Genomic DNA, 6,362 nt, shown 5'->3' on the forward strand with positions numbered 1-6,362 from the left:
AGACAGCAACCTTTTGGCAAGATTTACAAAGGAAGTCCCTCAGAATATGAATTAATACATTTAAGTAAACTATGCACTATTAATACCAAAGTTGTTTTCTGACATCTTCAAATGTCAAGATGAGCGCTGCAACTGTGAACACTAAGATGCAGATTTTCCTTCTTCTCTTGGTCTCTACTGGAGCTACCTTTGTCCAAATGGAACATCCCTTGGACTTTAAATTCTCTCCCATCATATCATCTCTGCCTCTTAAACAAGAAGACGACCCTCAAAAAGGCTTTGATCTAAAAGTAATACCGTACTTTAAAAAATTGAAGAGGATAGGCAACAGCAATGGTCAATGTGGAAGACTTTGATCCTTGTGAATTAGTCCCTTTGGGATAGCCAAAAAATAGGAACTAGGGTCCAAGTATTTCGTGAGAGAGAAATATGCAAGAATTCAGGTTTATAGGCTCCTCAAACTCAATAATTGTGTGATGTCCTGTTCCCAGCTGTGAATATTTTTCTTTTTATTATTTTTTTTTAAATTTACCAACCATGAATTTTTTAATTAATTTGGTAATTCTTTTCATTTAGTAAATTGTTTGGAATTGTCATTAAACTAGAGAATATTATATCATAATTTGGAGAGAAAATTTTCTTCCACCACCATTAATCAATGATTCTGAAGCAAAAACATTTATTTTAATAAGGGACTATTCAAAATTAACAATACACTCAGAACACGGTGGATGTTATAAGCAGCACCAGATATCCACATCCAAAATTAATAGAAATAAAGACCAAGGTTTTTCATTGATTTGTCTTTAAGTGATTGCTAGGAATGTATAAATTAGTCATGGTTCTTTTTAACCTATGCTAGAAATAGTGGTTAAGATTTTGGACTCTACAGTGATTTATAAACCATGTTCTAAGAAACCATTGGATAATTGCTTCTCGGCCTTTTGGCTAAGATCAAGTGTAGAAACCATTGGATAGAGTTTCACAGACAATCATGGACTCCATTAATGTTGAATTTTAACTAGAATTTTAAATGTAGGTAAAACTATTTTAAACTGAACTCACACGCACACACACACACACACACACACACTCCCAAAAAAATTGGATGGAGACAGACAGACATGGGTTCAAATTATGACTCTTCTAGCAGTTTGCAATTGAGGAATGTACTTAATCTTCATTTTCAATTTTCCTATCTAGAAACAGAGATAATGCTAGTATATATCTATGAGTTGTTGACTGGATTATATAAATGCTCCAGAGAGGACTTACAGCATAGTGCTTTAGAGCTCAGGTTCTATAACAGTGGTTCTCTAGGTTCGGTCCCTGTCCAGCTGCGACACCATCATCTGGGAACCTGTTATAAAAGCAAATTCTTAGACCTCACTCCAGTCCTACTCAGGGTGGGTCCAGCAATTTGTGTTTTAACAAGCCCTATAGGTGATTCTTGATACATGCTAGAATCGAGGGCCACTATTTTTTATTATTATTGTGTCACACTGAATAGTTCAATAAAATGCTTAGATTACATTTAAGTTTAAGGTAAAGAAAAAAAAACATTGAAAGCTTATGGCTACATTTGTTAACTTCTATGTATTTTAAAAAGTAAGATCCATAGAATTTAAGAAACAAAACTAACAAGGAAAGGGTAAAGAGAGAGAAAGAGAGGAAAACAAGAAACAGACTTTAACTATAGAGAACAAACTGATGGTTACCAGAGGGCGGCGGGGGGGGGGGGGGGGATGGGTGAAACAGGTGATGGGGATTAAGGGCGCTTGTGATGAGCACTAGGTGTCATATGGAAGTGTTGAATCACTATATTGTCTACCAGAAAGTAATATTCCACTGTTTGTTAACTAACTGGAATTTAAATAAACACTTAAAACAAAAGTAAGATCCATAGAAATGTATCCAATATACTCACTTGTAAGTTCCAAAGAACTGCTGTTACCTTTTCTTCATAAGATCAAACTTGTTGGAGGCAGACACACTGAAAATTAAATTAATTCACCAAGATCATTCATGTGGTTTTAAAATTCAAAGATTAGAAAAACCCAACGTTCCTTCTAATCTGCTGATTTTATTCCTTTTGTAGTCCAAATGTCCACACAGTGCCAGACTTGAATACTAAGTATGACACATCAGTATTTTTTTTCATCCTTTGTATCTCATAAAGGTTCAAAGAGAGGCAAACGTGCCAATATGCATATGGCCTGACATTTAGTTCTTTAATGCTGTGACAAAGAAGAACGATTGAGGATTAAGATGCAGAGAATGGAGATGTTCATGCTTGGGTGAGATGGTCATGAATACGACAGCAAGCATCTGCTTCTTCACAGCCCAAGGCCCTGGAACTTCACAGCAATCTGATTACTCCATCTGTAAGCGTGGGAACTGTTTTTAAGTGTCTTAATTTGCCGTTTATCATATTTACTCTGTTTTTCCATTATTACATTTTTCCATAATAATAACACATTAAAATCTATACAGCCTGGAATTACCTTTGCGGGAAGATTTTTGGCTAGTAGTTCAGGCTTCCCTCTTTCTTTAATTTGCTAAGTTGTATCTTTTCTAAGACCCTGCCCGTTTTACCTAAATGTTCCCATGTGTTAACCTAACAGGTATTCTTAACTCCTTCACATTACCTTTTTAAAATCTCTGTAACATCTGGAATTAGGCCTCCCTTTTCATTCTAATATCATATGTGCCTTATACTTTATTGGTCACTGTCATTGCTCAAATTTTGCTTTTTTAAAATTAATTTTTCAAAGAACAACCATTTGGCTTTATTCAACTTATTTGTATTTATTTCTATAACATTAACTTCTGCTTTTATCTACATTATTAGGCTCCTCTTTTGCTTGGATTTTTTTGGGGGAACTCTTCTTTTAACTTATGAAATTGATGTGTAGCTCATTAATTTTCAACTTTTTTTTCTAAATAGTGTCTTAGCTGTTTTCTAATAGTTTAAAACATAGTATTTTCCTTATAAATTTCTTTATTTGTTAGTTTTATGTACCTGTGATGATTTATTTCTTAACACATTATTTTTTAATCTTTTAATTTCCAAAAATATGGGAATATTCTACTTAATTTCATTATTGATTGCTAATTGAATTCTAGCATAATCATATAGGGATCATGATAGCCATCCCTCAAAACACGTGAAAACTTGCATTATGGTCAAATTCTGTATGGTTGACTTTGGTAAATGTCCTATGTGTATCTGAAAAGGTGTATCCTATACGTATGTGTTGTGGCATTCTATTTGTATCCATTAATGACCTAATTTGTGATTTGTTAGTCACATCCTATAAATCTTCTTTATTCTTAACTAATTTTGTTTGCTTTCTATCAGTTTTTGAAGTTATTTGTTAAATTCTACTACTATGATTGTGGGTTTCTCAGTGTTCCCTTCTTTTTTGTATATTCTTTGTGTATTTTGGGTATCTCTCTGTATTTTACTTTTAACAAATTTATTTAATCCAGTGTGGTAGAAAAGACACAAGTCCAATAAATGCATCATTGAAGTTTAAATGTCATTCCCTGGCTTTGTCCTTGTTCTTCTGTAAAGACCCTCACTGGCTCTACAAATATCTTAATCAACACAAAGAAAAAAATTTTAATTGGTGTTTTACAATGAAAATATATGTACCTTTGTGTATACACAACATCCCCATTAAAATAATTTTTATTTTTAGATACACAATATAAATTTAAAATCATTTTATATTTCTAAGACATTGAAACTGTTAGTACTATAAAGTGACTATTTTTATCTCTAATAATGCTGTGGATCTTAAATTCTATTTTTCCCTGATATTCAAATAGATTTTCTAGCTTTGTTTCAGATTGTATTTGTATGTTTGCCTTTTTCACCCTTCTGCTTTTAGCATTTAATTTTTTATATAGTCTTATAGTTTAGATGTGTCTTCCATAATGATTTTCATTCAGACAATTTTACTTAACAATCTTTTTATCTAAATTGGGTCAGTTAGACAATTTACATTTAATATAATTACTGATTTATTTGTATTTAAGTCTAGCAGCTTATTTTAAGCTAACCGCCCTTCTTTATTTTTCAACTCTACCCTATCATTTCTTCTTTTGGAAGGAAGATCAATAATAATGATATCACAGTGGGTTAAACTAGTAAGAATTAAAACACACAAAAAAACAATCTATCCATTGGGATGAGACTAAGTGTAATCTCCTTGTATTATCCAGGAAGAGACAAATTTTGTTGATTAATGTTAGAAAAATGAAAGATGCATAATTTATAAGTAAACTGATAAAAAGAATGAAGTACCTAACTTTTAACTATTGGAGGGAAAACATGGAAGGATGAAATGTATTAATCCATCCATCTTTATTGTTCTTCACATCTTTGTGAAACTCATTCTTTCATGATCCAACAAAACCTCCCAAACTGCATAACTTCTCTCTCTGCAAAGTATGCTCTGAGTAATTTCTTCTGATGTTTTCTTCTACTAATTCTTTTTTAGCTGTATGTGATCAGTTGCTAAACCCAGTCAAGTCTTCAATATTTGTTGTTGTAATTTTTATTTCTAGAAATTTTATTTCATGCTTTTACAAATCTGTTGGTGGGTTTTTAATACTTTTATGTTCTCTTCAACTATATACAAGTTTGTCTTTTACTTCTTTGGACATAAAAATAATAGCTGTTTCCTAATCCGTGGTTGATATGTTTCCAATATATTAAGTGTTTTGGGTTATATATCAGTTTTCAATTTTTTCCACCAGTTGTCTTCCTGTACCTGTATGTATGTTTATTTTTGACTAGTGCTGCTTAATGTGCTTCAACATATTATGTGTGAGGAATCGTTGATACCCAGAACAGAAATGATATTTTTTCCAGTAAAATTTCTGTTTGTTTTTGCCAAAAACAGGGGAACTACATGTCTGGGTCTTTTTCAAGATAACTTTGTGGCCCTACTCCAGGACTTTTGAACGACCCAGCTTATGTGAATTTGGGCTCCAAAACTGCATAAGAACCATCTAATTGTGATGAATTCATATGGATTAATTTTCACACTCCTGACCTGCTGAGCAGAAAGGCATCATTTTTGTAAGTTCATAGGTGCTGGGCATGGGGTCTTATTGTTGTTCAACTCTTCCTGAAAGCCTTTGGATAAATCATTCTGGAATGACAAAGATTATCAAACACTTCTGACCATGGACCAATTGGCTTCAACAGATGATGACATCTGTCAACAAAAGATGACATTTTGATCTCTTAGCTTTTCTCATTTTACTGTAAAGAAGGTGTATACTTCTTTTGTGTTATTTGTTTCTCTGGTTTTTAAATGAGCGGTCCTTACTTAAGAGAATGGCATTTTGTTTATTTATTTGTTTAATGTTGTTTATTTTAATGTTATTTATTTGAGAGAGAGAAAAAGAGAGAGCGCAGGGGAGGGACAGAGAGAGAGTGAGAAAGAGAATTCCAAGCAGGCTCCATGCTATCAGCACAGGGCCCACATGAGCCCAATGTGGGCTCCATCTCACGACTGACTGTGAGATCTTGCTCTTAGTGAAAATCAAGAGTCTGATGCTTGACCAACTGAGAGCCACCCAGGCACCCAGAGAATGACATTTTAGATGTGAAGTACAGGCAAAAATCTTCATTATAATATGATTTCATCACTTTTATTTGACACTAAAATAGGTATAACTCACATCATTTCTGCCTTATATTAACATCATCCATATACTCATCCAACCTCATGTTTATTGAATGTCTACTGTCTGCTATTAACTACTGAAAGTGTACCTTTTATCACTGAGGAACTTCTTAGAAATATTGAGTAAGTGAGTTTCAATTTTTTTAAAGCAAAATGGATACTAAAGTGTAATTTTAGGTCATGGTGAATGTGATCTAAATCTCAAGAATAAATGTATTATCAAATAATACAAAGAATAAAAGTATTATGATCCAAAATTTTGTAGGAATCTAATATGCATTTCTTAGACATTTTTGATACTGCTCAAAAATATTTTGTTTTAAAAAGAAAAAAAATTGAGAAGTTGCTCAAATCAAAGTTGAGCTCTAGCAAGAACGTCTGAAAATACTGTGTGATGAAAAATGAAATCTTCACATTCATATTTAAAAGTGCCACATTTTTAAGGTGCCTAGGCAGCTTAGTTGGTTGAGCGTCCAACTCTTGATATTGGCTCAGGTCATGATCGCAGGGTCGTGTGATTGAGGCCCATGTTGGGCTCCATGATGAGAGTGGAGCCTGCTTGGGATTCTTTCTCTCTCCCTCTGCTCCCTCCCCGACTTTACTCACCACCACCACCCCCCAAAATTAAAACAAAACAATAAAAGTACCACATTTTTG

The 6,362-nt window shown here is 33.3% G+C and overlaps 1 pseudogene; it reads left to right on the forward strand.

The window, feature by feature from the left end:
• The first annotated feature begins 928 nt into the window (after nt 1–928).
• Nucleotides 929–1,050, forward strand: LOC122496940 (annotated as a pseudogene).
• The last annotated feature ends 5,312 nt before the right edge of the window (nt 1,051–6,362 follow it).

This window comes from Prionailurus bengalensis, chromosome A1 (genome assembly GCF_016509475.1).
Source record: "Prionailurus bengalensis isolate Pbe53 chromosome A1, Fcat_Pben_1.1_paternal_pri, whole genome shotgun sequence".
NCBI lineage: Eukaryota > Metazoa > Chordata > Mammalia > Carnivora > Felidae > Prionailurus > Prionailurus bengalensis.